Source organism: Salvia splendens, chromosome 7 (assembly GCF_004379255.2).
Source record: "Salvia splendens isolate huo1 chromosome 7, SspV2, whole genome shotgun sequence".
Classification (NCBI taxonomy): domain Eukaryota; kingdom Viridiplantae; phylum Streptophyta; class Magnoliopsida; order Lamiales; family Lamiaceae; genus Salvia; species Salvia splendens.
In genome coordinates, this window is record NC_056038.1 from 19545414 (window position 1) to 19571900 (window position 26487).

Here is a 26487-nt window from a genome sequence, read left to right on the forward strand (position 1 = left end):
AAATTCGAAAGTCGTCAGTTTAGTCATCGACTGATTTCTTCGAAACGTAAAGAGTACTAATTAAAGTACTGAGCAATTCTTTTGCATGATTGGTATTATATATTAGTTAAATGTTAAACTTTATAAATGGATTAAAATCTAAGAGGATAAAATAATTGGATATATGATTGATTAGAGGTTTATTTTAGTAAATTCACATGAAATGATATATATTATCTTGTTTAAACTATAGGGCATGAATTTTTTTTTAATCAAAGACGTTTTTTGTGGGCGGGGGGTTTAGGCAGACCCCCAACCCGTAAATAAGATCAAAATATAATGTTCCGACAACATGATCTTAGCCCAAAAGTGACTAAGATCCAAAATAAGAACATGAAAATATTAACCAGAGGTCCCACAAGCCGGGATCCTCCATGCTATCAAGATGAAAAGAAGTGCCAAATAAACAAAAGGAAGCGATGAATATAAAGAAAGGTACACCATCATGAGCTCAAGATCAATCCACATCTCTACGTCGGAAGCGGAAGTTAGGATATCCCAGCTGGTCCATCTTAACTAGTGCCTTCAGGTACCGAGGAGCAGAGATTGGATCAAAGTATGTAAGGGCTGAGGTCTGGACCCCCTACCTGCCAGAAAATCGGCAGCCGGTTTCCTTCCATATAGATGTGTGAGAAGCGAACGTGCCGTTGAGATGTCATGCTCCGGATCAAAGCCATATGATGTCTAAAATCTGCTGAGCCAAGATGTAGACATGTCTTGACTTCAATATGTCTTGAAATTTATGGAAAATTCTAGAAAAAGAAAAGTTACATGTGTTTATTTGAAATTATGCCACTTGTACAATTTTAAAATCATAGTGGATGCTATTTATATTTATATATATTTAAAACTTCACCCCCAACCTCGTGGAGGAGGGAGAGTATCACGGTCACCATGAAGGAGTTGGCAGCGGAAGCGTGCTTACAAATAAATCAGATAATGAAAGCGATCTATTTAGCAGATTATTTAGACAAATTCTATTTGCTCAGTTATCACATGTATAATGCTTATAACTCAAATAAATCATGCTTTAAGTATAATTGAAACCTAAAACATGCTTTTCTACGGATTAGATATTTTACCTTGATGATTCTTCAAAGAATCGAAGATAGCTAGCGCCTTCTCCACGTGAAGATCTTGAATACTAAACCACAGATATTCTGACTGATTCCCGGACTGTAAACTGATATCAGGGTGGGCTGATCTCACTAGAATACTAGGACTTAAATAAAGAAGATGGAAAACCTATCTCACGGAGGAGAGAAAATCGTCCCTCACTTTGTAGGAGAGGGGGACGAAAATTATAACTATAATTAAGTGTATTTTCTGTCTCCTTTATTCTCCTATTTATGTTAAGTCACATATTGGGCCCAGACAGGGATCTATGGAAGGTTTTGGATATGGGCTCCCCCAATTTGCTTTTTCCTAATTAAATTGAACCTCGATTTAATATAAGCTTTTAATTGGAATATTACGAGCAACCACTACAGAAGTAATATTGAACTCCCCATCCAAATCCGAAATTATAAGTAATTTGGGTTTCCATTATTTGTCATTTATTTCTCGCGCTTAAGATAGAAACATCCATTAATTAATTAGTGTCTGTTGTAGACTTAATTAATTAATCTTATTAATTCCAAGAGTGGACTCAGCAAGAAACGTTTATTTATTATTCATAGAGTAATCAAACTCCAACGAGCTAGGTTCCGAATAATAAAGTCTTATTTCGAGCTCCTCTTAAGGACGTTATCAAACAAGACTCACCTCGCGCACGATTCAACATAATACCAATCCTTAGGCATGCACACGGTTCAAAATTTTCATGAACCTGAACCGGCTCGCCAAGGGTTTCGGCGGTTTCGGTTCTGGTTCAAAAAACCGGTGGTTCAAATCCGCCGGTTTTTTGCCGAAACCGCCGGTTCAGGGTCGGTTTGGCGGTTCAGGTTTTTTTTCTTCTTCTCGTTTTAGTGTTTATTTCAACAAGACTACAAGTCACAAGTCACAACTTATAAGTTACAATTTAGACTTAATATTGGACTTGAGCATTTGGGTTGAAAGAGAGTGTATTGGATTATTCTCTTTTATAGCTACATGTTATTGGATGTGTTTCTCTTTCTTTCAATGTGGAATAAAACTCTGATACGATCCCAGCTGAACCGTAACCTCGGCGGGAGCCGATCGTGGAACAGGGAGTAGCCCCGGCTGAACCACAACCTCAGCAACCTCAGCGGGAGCTGGACGTGGAGCAGAGTATAAGGAGAGCCGGCGATAGGCGAGACGCGGGAGTCCGAGAGGAAACATCCATTGCGAAGTCAAGACCGACGAGGAATGTGAAGCCTCCGAGCAGATTCGGCAACTACGTTGCCAAATAGATCTTTCCATAATTTTTCCTTCTTTTATTTTTGATATTAGTCGAGTTTTAGTAGTTTATTTTTGGAATATTTTATTATTTATTTTTGAATTGAGTCGAGCGTAATTATAAGCTCCGTCGGGTTTTCTTGTTGGTTCTTTCCCGATGTTTAGGATTAGGTCGAACCAAACCTAGGGACCATAGATTATAAATAGGGCTATAATTTTCATACGAGAGAATAATAAGATTTTTGTTGCCCTACTCAACGTTGCTTTACTAACAAGAAACCCTCGAAACCGCGCTGCCCGACGAGAGATCTCGCGCACAGCCGCTTCGGGAGAGATTCTGCCGATCCTCAGTTAAGGGCGCCGGATGTTCGTGGACGACGGGAGGATTCGTCGATTGCAGTCAAGGGGAAGAGCCCCCTAACAAACTCCTTATTTATAACTACATGATACATCTCCATCATCTTTGTTTATACTAGTTTATATCTTGACTATCTTCTATTATTATAACTTAACAACAAATATAATTACATAAAGTATTATTCTTTAATTCTTTATCATTATCGATTTGTTTATGTATAAGTTTATGAGTATGTTAACTAATAAATACCATTATACACATTAAGAGAATAAATATTATACAAATTGTATTAATCTAGCGATAACTATAATATGAATAATTATTTATCTATATACAAATCATATTACTCAATAATTGTTGATTCTTATCTATCAAGAATATATTCACAAATAATAATTTTATTTATATAAATTATACTACATCTATTAGAATAACAACTATTATACAAAATCATACTATTAGTCTACTACTAATATATAAACTATATTATACAACTAAACAAATCATTCTTTAGTTATCTATTTTTATCATTATTATACCAATTATATTAATTGTTATTTTTTCACATTTTAATCAATATATTGAGAAAATTTAGCAACATACTTACATTTAAATCCAATTATTTGAACAGGTCCACATTCTATAAATATACAAATTATTAGCAACATGCAACATTCAAATTGAATTAAACTATTCTAGTTGATGCTATTATTATCTATAAATTTGTCTTAGAAAAAGAATCATAACAAAAATAAAGATAAAGTTAGTGAATAATAAAATGTAGTAAAAAATAAAGAAAAGTAGAAAAAAAAGAAAGATTTGTATCCCACATTGGAAAAAGATGAATGAATGATCTGAAGGGGTTGGCAGCAGAAGCGTGCATGAATTTACCGATCACATAAATTTGATCTATTTAGCAGATTATTTAGACAAATTCTATTCGCATAATTATCACATGTATCATGCTCATAACTTGAATTGAAACATGCTTTAGCATATAAGATCCCTAAAACATGCTTACTACGGAATTAGCCAATTTACCTTGTTGATTCAATCAAGAATCGATGATGGCTTGCGTCTTCTCCACGTGAAGATCTTCAGTACTCGACCTCGGACCTTCTGACTGGTGTCCCGGACTATACGCTGATATTTGTGTGGGAAAATCTCACCAACGTACTAGGACTTGAATAACGAAGACAGAACTCAGCTCACGGAGGAGGAAAAATTTCGAACTCTCTCTTTCTCTGAGGAGGACGAAAATTCTCAACAATAATTATTCACTTTTCTGTCTCCTTTATTCTCCTATTTATATTAAGTCACATATTGGGCCTAGTCAGGGATCTAAGGAAGAATTTGGAACAGGCCTCACCCAATTAGCTTTTTACTAATTAAATTGAACCCACAATTTAATGTAAGCTTATATTGGAATATTACAAGCACCACTACAGAATTAATATTGCACTGTCTTCCAAATCCGAAATTACAAGTATTCCGAGTTTCCTTTAATTGCATTTAATTTATTTCCCGCGCTTAAGATAGAAACATCCATTAATTAATTATTGTCTGCTATAAACTTAATTAATTAACATATTTTAATCTCCAAGAGTGGACTTAGCAAGAAACTCTTATTTATTATTCATAGAGTAATTAAACTCCAACTAGCTAGGTTCCGAATAATAAAACCTTGTTTCGAGCTCCTCTTGTGGATGTTATCAAACGAGACTCTCCTCGCGCACGATTCAACGTAATAGCAATCCTAACACCGCTAGATAATGATCGCCACTACCCAATATACCTGGATCGTTGGGTGACGAAAAACCCGCACCTTTGGTAAGTCAAAGTAGTAGATACTCAATATCGTATGCTCAATGCTAACGTACATTGATTAAGAAATTAATTACCAAGACCTCGTCTTTCAGTAGATAGCATAAAGACTCGTCTTGCTGTTAGATCCATTCAGTGCTATACCACACCAACGTCATCTTATTTCAATAAGGCTTAGAAATAATCGGACTGACATTGCAACCTTTCACGATAGGTAGTCTAGGCCTATCTAGGTTGTGAAATTCTTATTTTTCTTTGTTTAGAACTGACCGTGTTACCTTAAATTGGACGACGCCCACAACCGATCTACTAAAACAAAGGCTTAGACTTTGTTACGTTTGCTTATACATTTAAATATGCAATAAACAACCATTAAATGTAAAACATAACAACATTATGACAAAAAATAATCTGTTGCATTTATTGGAAAATAACAATTAGAGTTTTACAGTATCCAATCATTCGAAAGGTGATTTCTAGTATACAAAACCCTAACATGATCTAAACATGTAGTTACAAGAGAAAATACTTCAACATATTTTGTCCCACATTGAAAGTGAAACACAAAATATTCAAGGATGTCTCTATAAAAAAGAAACAACAAAGAATGGTTCTTAGAATCATAGGCCCAACAAATAAATATGGTCTATTATGAAATTATTGTATTTATTTATTTATGAAAATTGATTTTTATAAATAATAAATATATAATTTTTAAATATTATTTGAACCGGCGGTTCGAACCGGCGAACCAGCGGTTTTGAACCGCCGATTCCGGTTTCTGAAATTCTTGAACCTGAACCGGCCCACATGAACCGCCGAACCGTATGTTGGTTCGGAACCGCCGCGCCGGTTCCGATCCCGGTTTGTGAACCGGCGGTTCCGAACCGCCAGTTAATCGGCGGTCCGGTTCGGTTTGTGCATGCCTAGCAATCCTAGCCCCGCTAGATATAAATCACCACTACCCAATAAACCAGGATTATTGGATTGCGACAAACCCACACCATTTGGTAATTTAAAGTAGTGCATAATCAATACCGTATGTTCAATGCTAACGTACATTGATTAAGAAACAAATAATTATCAAGACCTCGTCTTTCAGTAGATAGCATAAAAACTTGTCTTGCTATTAGATCCAATTCAGTGCTCTACCACACCAATGTAATCTTATTTCAGTAAGGCTTAGAAACATGCGGACTGACATTGCAACCTTTCACGATAGGTAGTCTAAGCCTATCTGGGTTGTGAAATTCTTATTTTTCTTTGTTCAGAACTGACCGTGCTACGTTAAAGTGGACGACGCCCACAACCGGTCTACTAAAACAAAGACATAGACTTTGTTAAGTTACTTATACATTTAAACATGCAATAAACATCCATTAAATGTAAAACATAACAATATTATGACAAAAATAATATGTTTTATTCCTTGGAAAATAAGATTTTTTACAGTATTCAATCACTCGAAAGGTGATTTCTAGTATACAAACTCTAACACACCATGGGAGAGAAAGGAACCGTGAGGTTCAAACTCTAGCCTCATAGCCGATTTTCGTTTTATCGATCGCCCGATTACATAAACTTTAATAAATCGAGTAAGTTCTTTCTATTTGTACTATTTTTACAGCATGAAATTGATAAAATTTTGAGATGGGATTTGGAGATTTTGTCTAGAATTTGATGGAGTAAAGAGTGTTTGGAATTTTTGATTAATTGATGAATATGAGTTAAATAAGTATTTTAAGCATGTTTTGGTCAATTATTTAGAATCTGTTGAACTCTAGCATAAAGTTTACATGAGAATTGAAAATATTGCTTAGGTTTTATGGTCTTTATGATTAAATCCGCTGGTTAGATAAGATATATGGTTATTATGATTATTAAACATAAGTGGAAATAGAATTTGATATAGAAGTTTGAATCGAATTAAATCCCCTGATTTTTTAAGTGATCTGTTCCGAATTATTTGTCTATGTAGAATAGTGAAAATTCTTGTTTACCAATTTTTAGAACAACTTTGATGACTCTTGTAGTGCCCTGAATATTAGGGAGAATTTTGGAGTTCATGTATTACATCAATAAATTGTTGTAACAATACAACTATAAACTGTCATCAATATTTGTATTGTCTATTGTTTTCTTATATCTTATCAGATTTATGCAGAGTACTTAAGCTATAAGGAAACTTGAATAAACAAGTTTAGAAACAACTATAAGATGTGGGGGTGTTCTTTAAATTTTTCTAACGAATTAATAAGTACATTTACTATATATAAATATTATGTAGAAAACGCTGATGGAAACTATCCAGTTTTGGTAGTATGTGAGAAAATGATGATAACTACCGAACCATTACGATTTTTTTTGAATAAATCCTGTTGGATTATAAAGTAGATATCATTGGGTATCTAAAAACAAGAGTTCAAGGCTTCAAGCCTCTAAAAAGCCTTCTTAATAAATATATAATGTTTATGACAAATCAATCCAACACAGTTGTTATTTTAGGAAGTAAAAGAAGGAGGGGGTATATAGTACTATATTTTATGGCATCATAATTTTCTCAGCTTAATTTTGATCGATAGATTCTCCCAAACTAATGTATCTATCGGGCTCATGATAGACCCTCCTACTGCGACGCGTCACTACAACACTAGGAGTAGAAGTCAAAATTTCGGGAATTGTTTGTACACTTGGTACTTGTTCTTGGTTAATGGAACTTGTGACAAAAGTTAGCTCGTCAAGAGCCACTTCACTGCTGGGTTTATGATTCATATGATTCATTACAAAGTCTTCCTCTAAGAATGTTGCGTGAGTACTCACGATAACTTTCTTGTCTTAGAGACTATAGAATTCATAAGGTTTTAGAACCTTTGGGATAACCAATAAACAAACATACCTCTGTCCTTGATTCCAGCTTAGTTGGATCCTTTTCCAATACATGAGTCGGACACCCCCATATCTTGAGATATTCTAGATTGGTCTTGCGCCCATTCCACATCTCATATGGAGTAGTAGGAACAGATTTTGATGGTAAATTGTCTAAAATATGGCTTGCAGAAAGCAAGACATGTCCCCAAAACGAAATAGGTAGCCGTGCATAACTCATCATCGATCGGACCACGTTCAACAAGGTCCTATTCCTTCTTTCAGACAATTGGGATTCAATTCCTTCCACCGATAAGTGTCCAAAAACTCGACACTTAGGTACTCGCCTCCGTGATCAAATCGCAGGCTTTTGATACGTTTTCCATGATGTGTCTCCGCATAAGCCTTAAATTCTTTTAACTTGTCAAAAGATTCAGACTTGAAACACATCAAATAAACATATCCGAGTTTCGAGTAATCATCAATAAAAGTGATGATAGCCACCTCTTGCATCGATTGACATTAGTCCACACACATCAGTATTAACGAGTTCTAGTACTTCCTTCCTATTACCTTTCACCCTAAAAGGTCTCTTAGTCATCTTGCCTTCTAAGCAGGATTCACACGTGGAGAATGACTCTGTTTCTAGACCTTTAAGAAGGTTTTGGTCTACGAGGGTTTGAATCCTTCTTCGGTTGGCATGACCAAGTCTAAGGTACCATAAGTACGTTTCGTTCATTGAACTTGAAGGTTCTTTCCTTTTCTTTGAAATTTTCGATGCATTGTTGAGTTATGATTTGCAATCATAAAATTGTGTAGATATGATTGTGTACATATTGTTTTCTATAATACCATGACAGATATAAGAGCCATCTTTCTTAATAACGCAATTGTCATTAAAAGAAATCGAATATCCATAAAAAACTAATTTAGAAACCGAAATTAAATTCCTACTAAATGAAGGTATCAACAAAACATTCTTCAAAATAAAAAATCTATCACTACTAAAACGCAAATAAACGTCTCCCACTGCAACAGCCGCCACATTAGTAGCATCGCCCAGCTGGACCTCGATCTCACGGTTATATAGCCTCCTCGTCACCTGTATTAACTCGGGATCAAAACAAATATGATCAGTTGCTCCTGTGTCAATAACCCAAGTATGAGATGATGTCGAAGCCAAACTTGACTCGACAACTAGAGCTTGGTGCATACCTGTCGCCTTGGCCCTTTTAGGGCAATCTGGCTTCCAATGCCCCTTCTCACCACACTTGAAACACTTTCATGTTTGCTTCTTGTTTGGCTTCATCTTCTTCTTTCCCTTAGCATCCTTACTGGCGACCTGGTTCGTCACTTTCTCCCTTCCTGCGCTAGGGCTAGGGCCAGAGGAACGATGTGTTGAACTAACCATCGTTACATAGCTTGGATCATAGGATCCTCCGCCAACTGAAGTTCAGTCAATAATTTAGCCAAAGTGTAGTTCCTTTTGTTCATCTCAACGTTGAGCTTGAACTGCTGAAAGCTAGGGGGTAGACTTTGAAGGATGATAGTCACTTGGGACTCGGGATAATCGTCCCTCCCAAAACCTCAATTTGATTGAGGTGGCTCATCATCTCGAGGACGTGGTTCCGCACAGATGAGCCTTCCTTCATAGTCTTTGCCATGATACTCTGAAAATCTTGAGACTTAGCCATTCGATTCTGAGTACCAAAACGATTTGTGAGATTTTGTATAATCTCGGCTGCAGTCGCCATGGCAGCATGCTGATGTGTAAGCACTGTTGACATGGAGGCCAATATATAACACTTAGCCATCTCATTTGCCTTATGCCACCGTTTATGCGTATCTCGCACTACCTGCGCGGCATTAGCCACCGGCACTGGAGGCCGTGGAGTAGTGAACACAAACTTGTACTCATCAACCATGAGAACGATGTCCAAAATTTATTTTCATTCTATGTAATTTGGGCCCTCGAGTTTTTTTTATTTAAGAACTGCAGATAGAGGATTGAGTGACATTGTGACGGTTTAGGTTGTACTGCAAAATAGAAGATTTACTATTTTTCATAAACTTATGTAACGAAATTGAAGAGATTATCCATAGAACTTTTCAAAATCTTACAACTGTAAAAATTAAAATTTTGTACCTTCAAGTAGAGGTCAATACGCATTAAAATTTTAACATTTTTACTGGTCACAACACCGATGAATAGTCCAGAGACCGCAGCACGGCATGGCCGCCAAATGTTGCCTAAGCACGACCATCTGATTTAGCATTACAGAATCTCGTTTCTACAATACATTCCCATAACAATGCTAATGAGTTGATAACCAGACCAAGCTATCTCGAAAATTCTGTTTGGACTTCTGAAACTCGTAATTTCTTAGGATTATTGTCCCCACAGCATGGGTGACGGTAAATTGGAAACTACTTTCTAGTCCATACTATTCAGATTTGAGAAGTCCACATATACGAACTCGTTGATCAGGTTGATCGGAGTTGATTTATGGTTGAATTTGTTGAATCTGAACTGAGGAGATATGGATCTGAATGTAGTGGAGTTGGTTTTTGTTGATCTAAGTTGAATTGAAGTTTGGAGTTGTGAATCTGAGAGGTGATGTTCTGATTTTGCATGGTTATGGATGTTTACTGTTGCTTTCTTATTTTGCTAGACCTAGTAGTTTAGATCTAGTAGTTTGGTGTTTAGTCATAGGGTTTGAAGTCGGATCTGAGATTGCTCTGTTTTCGTATGTTTGATGCTCTATTTTTGTTTATGTTTACTTAGCTTACTGAAGAAGATGAAGTTGGAAGTTAGTTAGAGTCTGATCTGTCACTGGTCGTTGTTTACTTTTTGCAGCTGTTCTGTCATCGTAGCTAAATTGGGAAAATGGTCCCCACTGCATGTTTACGTATTGTTTAGCTGTTTTCGGAAACCCGTTTACCTAGCCCAGTAGTTTAGTTATTTGAATTCTCTAGTCAAATTTCATTTCCGTGAGTCATGCATGTGTGCGTACCTTTTCCTGTTTCATAAGTCTAGTAGTTAGATTAGTTACCTTTAAATTCTCCTAAGTCTAGTAGTTAAAGCAAACTTAACCCATGAGTTGCGTGGCAGTAGTCAACCCCTTCCAGATCCTCTGAACACTTGCTAACCCCTTTCGTCTCTATGGGATCGATCCTTACTAACCTATACTAGCCAATAGTAAATGGGTTAAGGTTTTGAAGCGATTGAGAGTGTCCCAACGACATATTCTGATAGTTTTAAGATTTGGTATACCTAGCGGTTGAGTGAATCCTCTGGACCTGTTTGATTTACACAGCACGCATACGCACACACTCCCTCAGTCACTCCAGGTACCTTGTATATTCTAAAAGTTTCCATCATGACAGGCTGTGCTGATACTGCATCATCCGAGATTCCGGCCGAGAGTATGACAAAGCTATGGCATATGAGGCTTGGTCAGATGGGGGAACGAGGGATGCAAATTATGTCCAACCGTGATCTTCTCTCTGGGCATAAAGTGAAGAATCTGGATTTCTGCGAACACAGTGTTTTTGGGAAGCTTCATCGCAACAAGTTCCCAAAGAAGGCTGTTCATCAAACCAAGGGGATGCTCGACTACATTTCACTTTCGGGATGTTGAGGTGTGGTCAACCGAAAGACATTGACCACCATCTTATCACCGCATTAATTGAACGATGGAGGCCAGAGACTCACACGTTTCACTTTCCAGTCGGTGAAGCTACAGTGACTTTGGAAGACGTGGAGGTCTTATGGGGCCTCAAAGTTGACGGGGAAGCTGTGACGGGTTATATCCCCAGTAAGGATGTCGGGTATTGGACTCAAGCGTGTCTGTATTTTCTTGGCTTTATACCAGATACTGTTGAGCTGAAAGAACTGGTTTGGAAGCAGACGAGTTTATCAAAACAACTGAGGGTTGAGTTGAATGATGACCACGACCAGTACATATACGTTCAACGCGCCCGTGTTTATTGTCTGCTATTACTTGGTGGTCTGTTAATTCCGAACGCCTCAGGTAATAAAATTCCATTCTTCTACCTTCAATTTTTCATGGATGTAGGACGTTGTGGTAGCTATAGCTGGGGTGGTGCGACTCTTGCCTGCTTGTACCACAATCTTTGTGAAGCTGCACTTGCAAAGAGGTCCGATGTCGGAGGAGCTCTTACTCTGTTACAGTTGTGGGCTTGGGAGAGAATCCCAATTATTAGACCGACGATGCTTAATCCCGTGCCCATAGACTACGTACCATGTGCAATCGCGTAAGTTGTTCACTAAATATTTGTTTTTAAGCATTATTTTTATTAATTTCCGTGTTATTCGCTCATAATTTAATTTTTGTAGATGGAATGGTTCGGCCTCTTATGTGAAAGCACCCGGACATTGCATTGAAACTTTCAGAGATCAATTCTCTAGAATGCACGCCAACCAAATAATTTACGTAACCTAAATTGTTGTTTGTTTGCTGTTTTGATTGAACTTGTTTTGACTAAATTTGTTTCATATTTAGTTTATTTGGAGGCCGTATGTCATGCGAACTCTGCCGGAAGTTTGTATTGCCGGTCGTCCTATATGAACGTTGATCACAACACTTATTTGCTGGAATATGGTTGAGCCACACTTGCCACAGCGAGTGTTGCGACAATTTGGGATTGTCCAACCATATATCCCGCTTGTCGACCGGTTCCACGGAACTGATTTTGTGAAACAGGATCGGCGAGGCAAAGCTGGCCGGAATTGGGTTGAGTGGCACGCCGCTCATATACAAAATTGGGATAAAAGGCACAACATGGTGTGGACCGATTCGGAGTACTCGATGGAGCCCATAGCAACTGATGAGTACATGGATTGGTTTCGCCGGATAACCGTTGTGTACGTAACAAAACCTGGCGTGCATACTCAGGAGGGCTTCCATGAAACGGCGTCCTCCCATAACTACGCGGTAAATTGAAACAACTCATCATTATTTAAATTCATATGATGCAAATTTAATTAACATTGAGAATTGTAGGTGTAGACGCTTCACAAAATACGGCAATTTCTTAGGGAGCAAGACATGACAGGACGACCAGATTTGTTCACCATTACGAGGATGGTTGAAGATGGTCTCCTGTCACGACAACACTTCCTAAGGATAGGAAGCACGGGAAATCGTGACTAGTGGGGGGAAATAAGAAGCGGGGATGAAGGGGGAAACAATCAAACAATTCAAGGCAATACCACTTAACAGTCAAAGACGAAATTCCATTTTAAGTTAACCAACGTTTCAATCCCGAAGTCTACAACATGAAAGATAACAGAGTTCGACAATAAAGAAAATAACGGAGTCTCTTGGGACATTGAATAGCGGAAGCAATTTGAGAGTTTAGCTACTACTACGTATGAAGACATAATAGTAACCGGACCAGTTCTTGAATCACCACTCAACATCCTCCGCCTCCCGACCTCGCTCAACCTGCACATAGGGAAAACATATGCAGGGGCTGAGTACTTGATGCACCCAATGAACTCACGCCCGAAAACATTCATCGTTAAGATATGTCAGGCCATCATCGTGTGGATCCGGTTTCACTTTAAAAGAACCGAGAAGCACAAGAAAAACCATTTCCATGAAATAGTGTCCGCGCGGACTAACATCATCCTCCATCATATACCATATCTGAACCATCACGTGAAACGAGACTGTGGCCACAATCTCGATCACTGGACCGGCCGACCTAGGGGACGGCTCACGATCCCCATCAGTGCACTAGTCTAAGTAGGGCGTAGACCCTAGTTAGACCCGAATTCGTTAACCATCAAAGTCTAGTAGAGTTTTATTCTAGTAGACAATCAGATAGGCAGTTTCAAAACATAAAACGGCATGACATACTTATAGAAACATCCTTATAACACCGTAAACATATTGATTTAAAATAAACGTTAAAGAATAAAGCTCACCTCAAATGCTTAAGTTTTACGTAAAAATTCCTCGTTCCGACTTTCAGCGTGCGTGCGAACCACCTTTTTGGAAAACACATAAAGTTCACATCAAACCTCTGTAACGAAGATAATTAGAATGCATGCACTCTAATTAAATCTTTTAATTCTCTTTCTCGATTTTCGTGCACTTTTGGTTATTCGGCAGCCGCCCAAGGCGTCGCGTGCGACGCCGGTCGGCCGCTTACACTCGTTCTTTCCTCCGTTGGCTCCTCGTATTTTCCATAACGTCGAAAATAATTTTTTTTTAAAAAAATTATTTACGCGCATACTTTAATTTCCGTAATTATTTACCGTTGAAAAAGTATTATTTCATACCTAGGTAAATTATCGTCGAAAGAACCTACGGAATTTAATTAAATATTTTCCCCCGATTAAACTCTCAATCACCGACCCGGGATTAAATTTCTTAGCCACCTTATTCCTCCAAAATTACATAGTGAGCCCCCATCAATTAAAAGAAGAGCCCAACAACTAAAAAAAAATTAATCCAAGGCCCAACAACAAAAGTACATGGCCCAATTCCCTCTATCTTCTTCCTCTCTTTCTTCCCTCTCTCTCTCCTCCCTTCTTTCTCTCTCCCCGACTCCTTCTCTCTCGCCGACTGCCACCACGACGAAGGCACGCCGCCGTCGCCCCCGGCGAGAGACGTCGCTGCTACTGCCCCGTCATCGAGGAGTCGACGCTTCCAGTCCGTCGTCGTCGTCCCTTACAGCCGTGCAGCTGCTGTTGGCGTCGTCGGTCGCTGTCGTCGCCGGATGGCACAGCAGCTGTCGCCGACTACTGCTCCGTCGCCGTCGGTCGTCGCGCCTGGATTGGAGGCAGACCCAGCCGCCGGACAGCCACCCACCTGCCATCGCCGAGAGGTCCAGCCGCCGGACAGCCACCACGCCACTCCGAACACGCCCGAAACCACCCCGAAACTTCCCGAAACACGTGCTATTACTATGAAGTTAAGTTCTTTCTAAGCTTCAGCTATGTACGGCGATCGTTTGGAAGATTCTAAGTTGGTTCCTATTTAGTTTGGTTATGGAAGAAAAGCTACGAAACAAGGATGTAATATGCATGAAAAACTAGAACAACACATGCTTTAAACAAGGAATGGATTATACCTCCAAGATGGTTGAAAATGGTGGAAAATACACAAGGTAGTGGCTCAAAGCTTCCTTATCCCTCTCGGCACTCTCTCTCGCCGCTTCTCCTTCTCTCTTCTCTCTTTTTTTTTTTTGCTAAGTGAAAGGTTACAAGAGTAAGTGGGGGGGTGGCTTTGGGGTGTAGATATTGATGGGGAAAGTGGAGAGGTGGATCAAAGAGGAGTAAAACCGATCGGTCATGGGGGAGGGGATGGAAAACCGTCGACGGGGGGGGGGGGGGTGCTCTTTTTGGGCTTAGCTAGTTTAAAACCAAACTTGGGCTTCCATAAATTAAATTTCAATTGGGCTAAAACCAATAAATAAATTACAAGCCCAAGTTAAAAACTACCACTTGATGTGTTTAAAGAGTGATTAGAACTCAAGTTATTTTATTTTTAATTGGACTTCAAATTTATTTTGGAAAGTCCAAAGTAATTTCATACATTTTTATATTTTTCGCATTTTCCTTCGTTAAATAAAATTCACGGGCCTTTATTAAATTTTGTTATCTCGGTCTTCATAACCAAAAATTAAAGTACGAGAAATCGTACATAACTTATATTTGGTGTTGTTCCAAATATAAAATTCATTCAACCGTTCCTCAAATTACGCGCGTCATTATCCATAAAACATACATACCTTTCCATTTAATTCATTCGCCTTGCTAAAGAATAGCAATTTCATCATTGACCTTTCAACGAGACCTTAAACGTGCCTCCCATCTTTCACAATTAAAAAAAAACATAAACACATTCCTTTTCACACCACACACATAACCCACAATTTTTCCCATATCACATTTACCGAGAAGCATAGCATTTCGAAATAATTTTATCAATTATTCCGTTACATAAAATTAATTTCAAACTTAAGGTACGGGTGTTACATTCTACCCACCTTAACAGAAATTTCGTCCCAAAATTTACTCATTTCTAACAAAAAGTTCCGGGTATTTATCTTTCATTTTATCCTCGAGTTCCCAAGTAGCCTCCTCGTGGCCATGGTGTTTCCAACGTACTTTCACGGACGCGATCGATTTGTTCCTCAACTCTTGCACTTTCCTGTCCAGAATAGCTTCGGGCTTCTCCTCGTAACTCAAGTCAGGATTCAAAATCATTTCCTCTTGATGAACCACGTGCTTGGGATCGAACACGTACTTTCGTAATTGTGACACATGGAAAACATTGTGCACAGTCCCAAAACTTGGTGGTAGTGCCAACCTATACGCTACGGGTCCCACCTTCTCAAGGATTTCATAAGGCCCTACGTATCGTGGCTTCAACTTCCCCTTTACTCCGAACCTCGTTATTCCCTTTGACGGAGATACTTTCAAGAAGACCTTATCTCCCATATTGAACTGTAAATCTGTACGCCGGACATCAGCATACGACTTCTGTCGGTCTTGAGCTTCCTTTATCCTTTGTCGAATTTGTCGCACGATCTCTATCATTTCCTCGACCGAATCTGGCCCGAGTATTCTTCTTTCACCAACCTCATCCCAGTAAAGTGGTGATCTACATTTCCTCCCATACAATGCTTCATACGGGGCCATATTTATTGTCGCCTGGAAACTATTGTTATAGGCGAACTCGATCAATGGTAGTACTACTTCCCAATTTTCTCCTCTGTCGAGCACCACGGCTCTCAGCATGTCCTCAAGAGTTTGAATCGTTCTCTCGGACTGTCCATCGGTTTGTGGATGGAAGGCAGTACTAAAATTCAGTCGTGTACCAAGCTCCCGCTGCAGACTTATCCAAAACCTTGAAGTAAACCTTGTATCCTCGGTCTGACATGATTGTTACTGGCACCCCATGTAGCCGAATGATTTCCTTCACGTAAATCCGGGCCAGTTTGTCGGATCCATGCTTTATAGGGATGGGTATAAAATGCGCACTCTTGGTGAGGCGGTCTATAATCACCCAAATGGTTGTATTCCCTTGTCGGGTCTTTGGTAGTCCCGTCACAAAATCCATGGCGATATGTTCCCATTTCCACTCCGGAATCCCCAACGGTTGCAACTTCCCATAGGGTCGTTGATGTAAAGCTTTTACTTGTTGACACGCCAAACATCTCTCTACAAACGAAGCTATGTCCCTCTTCATTCCATCCCACCAGAATGATCCCTTCAAATCCTGGTACATCTTCGTACTTCCAGGATGAGCGGTGTATGGAGTCTCGTGTGCCTCGGTCAGAATTTCATTTTGAAGTCCTTCGTCGCTTGGCACACATAGTCTCCCCTCATAGGTGAGAGCATTATCAGCCTCCTCTCGAAACTTCTCTTGTTCACCCTTCCTCACCTTCAGTCAAATTTTCTCCAAAATATCATCATTTCGCTGCCCTTCTATTATCCTTGTCCGCAGATCGGATGCAATTACCAAGGTGGCAATCTTTCCCTTCACGGTCTCCGGAGCTCTTACTACCTCCAATTGCATCTTGCTAAAATCGTGAATCAACTCCGCTTCCTGAGTGAGAAAAGTAGCCAACTGCTGTTGAGCTTTCCGGCTCAAAGCATCCGCCACTACGTTTGCTTTACCCGGATGATAGTTGATACCACAGTCATAATCCTTGACTAGCTCGAGCCATCTGCGTTGCCTCATGTTCAAATCTTTCTGCTCAAAGAAGTATTTCAGACTCTTGTGGTCGGTAAAAATCTCACACCGAACTCCATAGAGATGGTGCCTCCAAATCTTCAATGCGTGCACAACAGCCGCTAGTTCTAAGTCATGAGTAGGGTAATTCAACTCGTGTGGTCTCAGCTGCCGCGATGCGTAGGCAATCACCTTACCATTCTGCATCAGAACACACCCCAGTCCAATCTTCGATGCATCAGTGTAAACCACATAGTCTATTCCCGGTTCTAGCACGGCTAGAACAGGTGCGGTGGTCAATTTCTCTTTCAACAACTGGAAGCTAGCTCACACTCCGGTGTCCAATTGACCTTGGTCCCCTTCTTCAATTGTTGAGTCATTGGCCTTGCAATTTTAGAAAATCCTTCAATAAATCTTCGGTAGTATCCTGCCAGTCCAAGGAAACTCCGAATCTCGTTTGGGGTCTTTGGTGCGTTCCACTGTTGTACGGCCTCCACCTTTGCTGGGTCAACTCGAATCCCTTCGGCCGTCACAATATGCCCCAGAAAGTTTACTTCCTTTAGCCAGAATTCACACTTACTGAACTTGGCGTACAACTTCTCCGTTCTGAGTGTTTCCAGCGTGATCCTTAGATGCTCATCATGTTCCTTTTCATCCTTCGAGTAAACTAGCACATCATCTATGAATACCAGGACGAACTTGTCCAAGTATGGATGGAATACTCGATTCATTAAGTCCATAAATACCGCCGGTGCATTTGTCAGTCCAAACGGCATAACTACAAACTCATAATGCCCATACCTCTTTCGGAAAGTCGTCTTGGGTATGTCCTCCCTTCGTACCCTCAATTGATGATATCCCGACCTTAAATCCATCTTCAAAAATACTCCTGCTCCCCTGAGTTGATCGAACATGTCGTCTATTCTCGGCAGAGGATACTTGTTCTTGAGAGTCAACTTGTTCAATTCCCGATAGTCTATGCACATTCTCAGTGTCCCGTCTTTCTTCTTCACAAACAGCACCGGTGCTCCCCACGGCGACACACTCGGTCGGATAAAACCCATGTCCAGTAATTCTTGTAGCTGGATTTTGAGTTCTTCCAACTCCTTCGGCGCCATCCTATAGGGTGCTTTCGACACTGGTGCGGCTCCTGGTTCCAGATCGATAGTAAACTCTAACTGTCGGTCAGGAGGAGGGCCTGGCAACGCATCGGGAAATACGTCGGGAAACTCACTCACTACCGCCACATCTTCAACTTTCCTTTCTTTCTTGTCATGTCCTTGCAGATAAACGAGATAGGCAGGACGCCCCTTTCTAATCATCGTGGTTGCTTGAAGTGCCGATATCACACAAGTTCGTTGATTCATCGAAATTCCGTGGAAGGTAGAGGGCTCCTTCCCCGGGGTTTGTAACGAAATTTGCCTCTCTTGGCATCGGATAGTGGCATAGTTTTCAGCTAGCCAGTCCATCCCCAGAATAATGTCCACGTTATCCATCGGCATAACGTGCAAGTTGTGCGTCACTAAACTAAGTTCTCCCACAATGAGTTCTATGTTCGAGCAAGATCGTGAAATTTCTATAAGGCCTCCTACCGGTGAGTTCACATTCATCTTATGTTCAAGTTTATCAACAGGCAGTCTTAAAGCATTCACTCAGGAGTGCGATATAAAAGAGTGCGACGCACCCGTATCAAACAGAACAGCAACAGGCATGTCAAGTAATGTTCCCATACCTGCCAGATTATCTTGTTTTGGCTCTCCCTGTGGGGCTTTTGCTTGACTGCGTCCCAAGGCATAGGCCCTGGCTTGAGTCGGGTATGGCTGGCGACGCTGCTGCTGCTGCGGAGGTGGTGTAGGATTCCTTCGAGGTCCGTTCGGCGTTCCCCCACCTCCAGTATTGTTGTTGCTCGGGCACTCTTTGGAGAAGTGTCCGACTCCACCACACTTGTAGCACACGTTGGTCCCGACTCTACACTCTCCCATGTGGTTCTTCTGACATTTGGCACAAGGAGGTGCTCTCTGACGGAAATCTCCACTTTGGAATGGAGCAGCTTGTTTTCCTTTTCCCTGGGAAGAGTTTGGGGTATTCTGGAACCTCTTGTTGTCGAAGGGTGCGCGGTTCCCGTCCCATTTCCTCTTATCCCGGAAATTCTACTGTGAGGTCGGCGGTGTTGGAGTAGTGGGCGTAACTGTCCTTTCCCGTGGCATCGCTTCCTCCACGTCCAATGCATGAGATAATGACTCGGCATACGAGAGTCTACCACGGCATGCCAACGCCATCCTGATTTCGTGCCTCAGACCGGCACAAAACTTCTCCGCCATCTTCTCGTCGGTGTTTACTTGCTCGGGTGCATAGCGAGACATGTCACATAGGGCACGGTCATATTCTGTCACAGTCATCCGCCCCTGCTTTAAATTGTAGAACTCGGCCTCCTTTGCCTTACGGTAACTCCTTGGAATGTATTTGTCATACAGTTCCTCCTTAAAGTCTTCCCACGTCAGGGTGTCTAACTGTTCCTGCGTCATTGTCCGCTGCTTAGTCTCCCACTAGAATTCTGCGGATCCGGTGAGCTGATAAGTCACGCACGATAGGCGCTCTTGGTCAGTGCACCTCAAGAACTTAAAGATGCGTTCTATGGCCCGAATCCAGGTCTCGGCCTTAGTTGGATCTCCCACTCCATCGAACACGGGAGGACGTTCCTTTCGGAACTATTTCTCGATGTTCCGTTCCGGCTGTGGCGGTGGTGGAGGTGGTGGTGGTGGTTGTCCTTCAGGACCCACACTGCTTTGGGTCTCGTTGCTTGCCCCATTCTCGTGGTGAACTGCGGCACGTCGGGGAGGCTTCTGTTCAACACATGCATTAGTATAAAATCCAACTTTACCATCACCACTCCACACAACCTTTCCAAAGTGATAACACAACTTTCCATACACAACATGGTAAAACGAACACAACGATAAAACAACGGAAACTTAATTATCTCAAAACCAACAAGTACGTGTTCCCACAAGGTCTTTGAAAAACAAACGTCAAAAGAAACTACTACCTAGTTCGTCAAAACAAAACATTCGAAACTAACAAACATCAAAAGAAGACTACTCCTCCTCGGGAGCTCTCTCGTAATTCGCCCCTTCCTCGCTATCAACTTCAACCTCTCTCGCAAGGGGCTCTTCTTCAGGGTCTTCCTCATCCTCCATGGGATCCTCCTCGTCTTCAAGGGGATCTTCTTCCTCTTCCTCATCACTCTCCCGCACATCAGTAGCGACGTCGATATGCTCATCAACCACAAGGACTTCCGTCGCGGGAGGTGCGGAGGTGCGCATCCCAAGTCTCCTTCTCTTGGGGCAGTTTGGTTGCGGCGTCTCACTCTCGTACCGACCCCCGCTGTAGGGGCTGCGGCTCGATGAAGACGCCTCCTTCCTAGGAGGAGCATAGGGTGGCGGTCCACCACGAGCATCGACCAGTGCTTCCAAGAGAACCTTCACAAAACCATGCATGTCTCCCTGCATGCTGTAGTCGGGAAGCTTATGCCAGATGTATGACCGTGAAGCCTCGTCGGCCCACGTATTCAAAGGTGCCGGTAGTCCATCAATCAATCTCTTGATTCCCTCGTAGTGCCTCACTCCACAGCCATGAGCATCCCGCCATAAGGTCAAGTAATCGGCGACATAAGATATCAAAGGGGCCCTCGCGTCCCTCTCGAACCCGCGATACATTTCCACCGCCCGCAATCCATTCTTGACGTACCTTCCCCTTAGCGGTGCGTGGATCGTGATCGTCATCTACATAAAAGTAAGTTCCCTTAGCAACCAATCGTAGAAAAAGAATAAACGAGGTAGAAAGAGATAAAAACGCGTAGAGAACGTCATACGTGCTACCGTGCATATACCTGTCGATTTCCATAAGGAAAAGTCATAACAATTCTTTTTTTTTCTTTTTCTTCTTTTTTTTTTGTTGTCATCTAAGGATAGATGCTTCGTACTTTTAAAGACGTGGTACTTTTACAATTTCGTCAATCCTTCGATCTAACGCTAATCGCGCTTCACAAGGTTTTCCTCGTCTCGTCATCTCATCATTCCTTGGAATTCGCACCTTTCTGCGCCCCACTCATTCTTTTACTTCTAATATGCTTCGTTTCAAACTTTTGCCTTCTTTCATGTTGAGCGCGGTGAGACGGAGTGTTGAGCTTTAAACGGATATTCTTTAAGTCTAGTGAAACGAGTCTAGACTAGATTGAATAAACGACTCTCGGTCCAGAGCGGAAGGAAAAACGGCTCTGATACCACTCTGTCACGACCGCACTTCCTAAGGATAGGAAGCACGGGAAATCGTGACTAGTGGGGGGAAATAAGAAGCGGGGATGAAGGGGGAAACAATCAAACAATTCAAGGCAATACCACTTAACAGTCAAAGACGAAATTCCATTTTAAGTTAACCAACGTTTCAATCCCGAAGTCTACAACATGAAAGATAACAGAGTTCGACAATAAAGAAAATAACGGAGTCTCTTGGGACATTGAATAGCGGAAGCAATTTGAGAGTTTAGCTACTACTACGTATGAAGACATAATAGTAACCGGACCAGTTCTTGAATCACCACTCAACATCCTCCGCTTCCCGACCTCGCTCAACCTGCACATAGGGAAAACATATGCAGGGGCTGAGTACTTGATGCACCCAATGAACTCATGCCCGAAAACATTCATCGTTAAGATATGTCAAGCCATCATCGTGTGGATCCCGGGTTTCACTTTAAAAGAACCGAGAAGCACAAGAAAAACCATTTCCATGAAATAGTGTCCGCGCGGACTAACATCATCCTCCATCATATACCATATCTGAACCATCACGTGAAACGAGACTGTGGCCACAATCTCGATCACTGGACCGGCCGACCTAGGGGACGGCTCACGATCCCCATCAGTGCACTAGTCTAAGTAGGGCGTAGACCCTAGTTAGACCCGAATTCGTTAACCATCAAAGTCTAGTAGAGTTTTATTCTAGTAGACAATCAGATAGGCAGTTTCAAAACATAAAACGGCATGACATACTTATAGAAACATCCTTATAACACCGTAAACATATTGATTTAAAATAAACGTTAAAGAATAAAGCTCACCTCAAATGCTTAAGTTTTCCGTAAAAATTCCTCGTTCCGACTTTCAGCGTGCGTGCGAACCACCTTTTTGGAAAACACATAAAGTTCACATCAAACCTCTGTAACGAAGATAATTAGAATGCATGCACTCTAATTAAAATCTTTTAATTCTCTTTCTCAATTTTCGCGCACTTTTGGTTATTCGGCGACGGCCGCTTACACTCGTTCTTTCCTCCGTTGGCTCCTCGTATTTTCCATAATGTCGAAAATAATTTAAAAAAAAAAATTATTTACGCGCATACTTTAATTTCCGTAATTATTTACCATTGAAAAAGTATGATTTCATACCTAGGTAAATTATTCACTCGTCAAAAGAACTTACGGAATTTAATTAAATATTTTCCCCCGATTAAACTCTCAATCATCGACCCGGGATTAAATTTCTTAGCCACCTTATTCCTCCAAAATTACATAGTGAGCCCCCATCAATTAAAAGAAGAGCCCAACAACTAAAAAAAAAATTTAATCCAAGGCCCAACAACAAAAGTACATGGCCCAATTCCCTCTATCTTCTTCCTCTCTTTCTTCCCTCTCTCTCTCCTCCCTTCTTTCTCTCTCCCCGACTCCTTCTCTCTCGCCGACTGCCACCACGACGAAGGCACGCCGCCGTCGCCCCCGGCGAGAGACGTCGCTGCTACTGCCCCGTCGTCGAGGAGTCGACGCTTCCAGCCCGTCGCCGTCGTCCCTTACAGCCGTGCAGCTGCTGTTGGCGTCGTCGGTCGCTGCCGTCGCCGGATGGCACAGTAGCTGTCGCCGACTGCTGCTCCGTCGCTGGAGCGGAGGCAGACCCAGCCGCCGGACAGCCACCACGCCACTCCGAGCACGCCCGAAACCACCCCGAAACTTCCCGAAACACGTGCTATTACTATAAAGTTAAGTTCTTTCTAAGCTTCAGCTATGTACGACGATTGTTTGGAAGATTCTAAGTTGGTTCCTATTTAGTTTGGTTATGGAATAAAAGCTACGAAACAAGGATGTAATATGCATGAAAAACTAGAACAACACATGCTTTAAACAAGGAATGGATTATACCTCCAAGATGGTTGAAAATGGTGGAAAATACACAAGGTAGTGGCTCAAAGCTTCCTCCTCCCTCTCGGCACTCTCTCTCGCCGCTTCTCCTTCTCTCTTCTCTCTTTTTTTTTTGCTAAGTGAAAGGTTACAAGAGTAAGTGGGGGGGTGGCTTTGGGGTGTAGATATTGATGGGGAAAGTGGAGAGGTAGATCAAAGAGGAGTAAAACCGATCGGTCATGGGGGAGGGGATGGAAAACCGTCGACGGGGGGGGGGGGGCTCTTTTTGGGCTTAGCTAGTTTAAAACCAAACTTGGGCTTCCATAAATTAAATTTCAATTGGGCTAAAACCAATAAATAAATTACAAGCCCAAGTTAAAAACTACCACTTGATGTATTTAAAGAGTGATTAGAACTCAAGTTATTTTAATTTTAATTGGACTTCAAATTTATTTTGGAAAGTCCAAAGTAATTTCATACATTTTTATATTTTTCGCATTTTCCTTCGTTAAATAAAATTCACGGGCCTTTATTAAATTTTGTTATCTCGTTCTTCATAACCAAAAATTAAAGTACGAGAAATCGTACATAACTTATATTTGGTGTTGTTCCAAATATAAAATTCATTCAACCGTTCCTCAAATTACGCGCGTCATTATCCATAAAACATACATACCTTTCCACTTAATTCATTCGCCTTGCTAAAGAATAGCAATTTCATCATTGACCTTTCAACGAGACCTTAAACGTGCCTCCCATCGTTCACAATTAAAAAAAACATAAACAGATTCCTTTTCACACCACACACATAACCCACAATTTTTCCCATATCACATTTACCGAGAAGCATAGCATTTCGAAATAATTTTATCAATTATTTCGTTACATAAAATTAATTTCAAACTTAAGGTACGGGTGTTACATCTCCAGATATCTGGGGAAGTTGAGACGATGGATTACCGTCCTTCCCAGCGCTCTGAGCTGGACATTGACATGCCCGTGCGGCAAAAAGGGAAGCGGCGTGGAAAGAAGAACGCTGGTGGAGAGTCATCATCGGCAAGGATGGATACTCAGTTGGGTGATGAGTCCGATGGCGATTTTATGGCTCCACCTCCACCAAGATCTGCCGTTCGGGGTCGTCACTCTGTCAGCCACACTGGTGGTACAGGTGAAGATATCGGTCTCAGTGATGTCCACCAATCTCCACCACGGTCTTCTGTGAGAGACGACGTTTTTGGTATTGATTTAGAGAATGCCGTAGTTCAAGATACTCGTCCGTCTAGAATCCCTACCTCCAGAATCGGGAAGGGAATCCGTGGTCTATTTATGCGGAAAAAGCGAGACCCTTGAACGTTACTTTGCTATTTTTTGTTTATTTATTAAGTTGAACGTTGTAATATTTATAATTTTGCTTGTTTATTGAGTTGATCATTGTAACTTTTCAACAAATAGTTTTGCTTATTTATTGGACTGAACATACTGAAGTGGAGTATTGGACTGAACATATAGTATTAGAGGAGGATTGTAAAGAAACATTATGCGCAAAAACGCCAACACGGTTGGCGTTTTATACTTGGGGCGATTTCTGCTCGAGATTTTAGACACGAAAACAGAAATTCTGAATTGACTCGCCCTTCAGGTTGGCGTGTTATAAAAAACGCCAATGTTGTTGGCGCCTTTATGAAAAGACGCCAACTACATTGGCGTGTTATACTTGGACGATTCCGTTGGAGATTTTAGCCACGATCAGACATTCTGCATTGACTCGCCCTTCAGATTGGCGTGTTATAAAAAAACGCCGATGTTGTTGGCGTCTTTATGAAAAGACGCCAACTACATTGGCGAGTTATACTTGGTTGACTTGCCCTTCCGGTTGGCGTTTTATGTGTAAACACGCCAACTGTGGTGGCGTTTTTTTCACGTAACACGCTAACTCGAGTGGCGTGTGTTATTTAAACTGTATTTGGAGAAAATACAGGTGAAATACGAAGAACAGTATAAAACGCCATTGGCATTGGCGTCTTTACTTATATACACGCCATTGGCATTAGCGTTTTTCCCATATGTGGAATAGATAATAAAATGGGTACATTTCCGTTATTTCTGAGGCCAACTGGCCTAGAAATGCGTTTTTCTCTTCAAAATCAGGGCAATCCACCTCTTCTCCTTTCTCCCTCTCGACGGCACCGGTTTCGGACCAATCAAGGCGTCTCCGGTGAGCGACGACATCTGGCCCTCCGTCCGATTCTTGCCATCGCCGGAGAGCGCCTATCGATCCCTCTCAATTCACTCCCAAATTGAAACTACAATCGCCTCACTTCTCTACTTCGCCTCTTCCGCGACTCCGACAAACCCAGCTCCGTCGAATTCACGGCAGTGAGTTCCCTCACACGATTTCTGGTCGTCCCCTTCCCTACCTCCTTCTCTCTCTCGATTCTTCCTCTGAGACTTGCTGTCGTAAACACTCCTCCGGCACTGCCGAATCGCCGGCACTCTCACTGTGACGGCTCCCTCTCTCTCTCCGTCGAGCTCCCCGGAAGGCAGCGACACCATCGCCCCTCTCTCTATCTTCACTCGGCACCGCTGGCACCAGCCGCCGCTACCGCCCGCTGCTGCTCCAGCAGCGCCGCTTCTCAGGTCGGCTCTCCGGAGCTCCGTTGTCACTTGACCCTCGCCGGACAGCCCCTTATGCTAAGCTAAGCCCTCTATCTAGTTTGCTACTTACATAATTATGCTCGATGTTTGAGCAGTAGCTATGTGAGCTCAAGGTTTCTTGAATTGATTTGTTTTGTTGTGGTGGTGCATCTCTTGATATTGAATTAGCTAAGGCAGCTTATGATCCATTTGTCTCTGATTTTGTGAGGTGAGGTTCCTAAAGCTCTAAGTCTTGAGCTTTAAACATGATGTTCTACACTTGCTACTGTTATGAGGTTTCTATAGCCAGGATTCTAAGTTCTAGAGCCTAGCATGATGTCTTGAAGCAAAAGCAGAGGGTGTGCTAGTGTTTTACCTTGACTTGGGTGAATCCTTGATGATTGTGGCTGATCCTAAGCTTGTTGTTACTCCTTGCTCCTCATGCTAGCCTCCTCATACTTTGTGGTGAAGTTTGGGATCGAGATGGTGTGTGGAAGGAAGTGGGAAAGGGGCTGTTTTTATAG

At 41.6% G+C, this 26487-nt stretch overlaps 2 long non-coding RNA genes across 4 annotated transcripts; both read right to left on the bottom strand.

Moving 5' to 3' along the window:
* Positions 1-286: 286 nt before the first annotated feature.
* LOC121741797 lies at positions 287-26458 on the bottom strand. Of its 3 annotated transcripts, none has more exons than XR_006037927.1 (3): positions 26340-26458; positions 22280-22342; positions 287-730 (listed from the first exon to the last, which is right to left on the bottom strand). It is a non-coding gene; the product is annotated as an uncharacterized LOC121741797 (long non-coding RNA). The 3 variants fall into 3 exon arrangements; XR_006037928.1 differs by lacking the exon at positions 287-730 and adding an exon at positions 8977-12395; XR_006037926.1 differs by lacking the exon at positions 287-730 and adding an exon at positions 20903-20942.
* Positions 5981-8976, bottom strand: LOC121741798. Its single transcript, XR_006037929.1, has 2 exons — positions 8660-8976; positions 5981-8546 (listed from the first exon to the last, which is right to left on the bottom strand). It is a non-coding gene; the product is annotated as an uncharacterized LOC121741798 (long non-coding RNA).
* Positions 26459-26487: the final 29 nt, after the last annotated feature.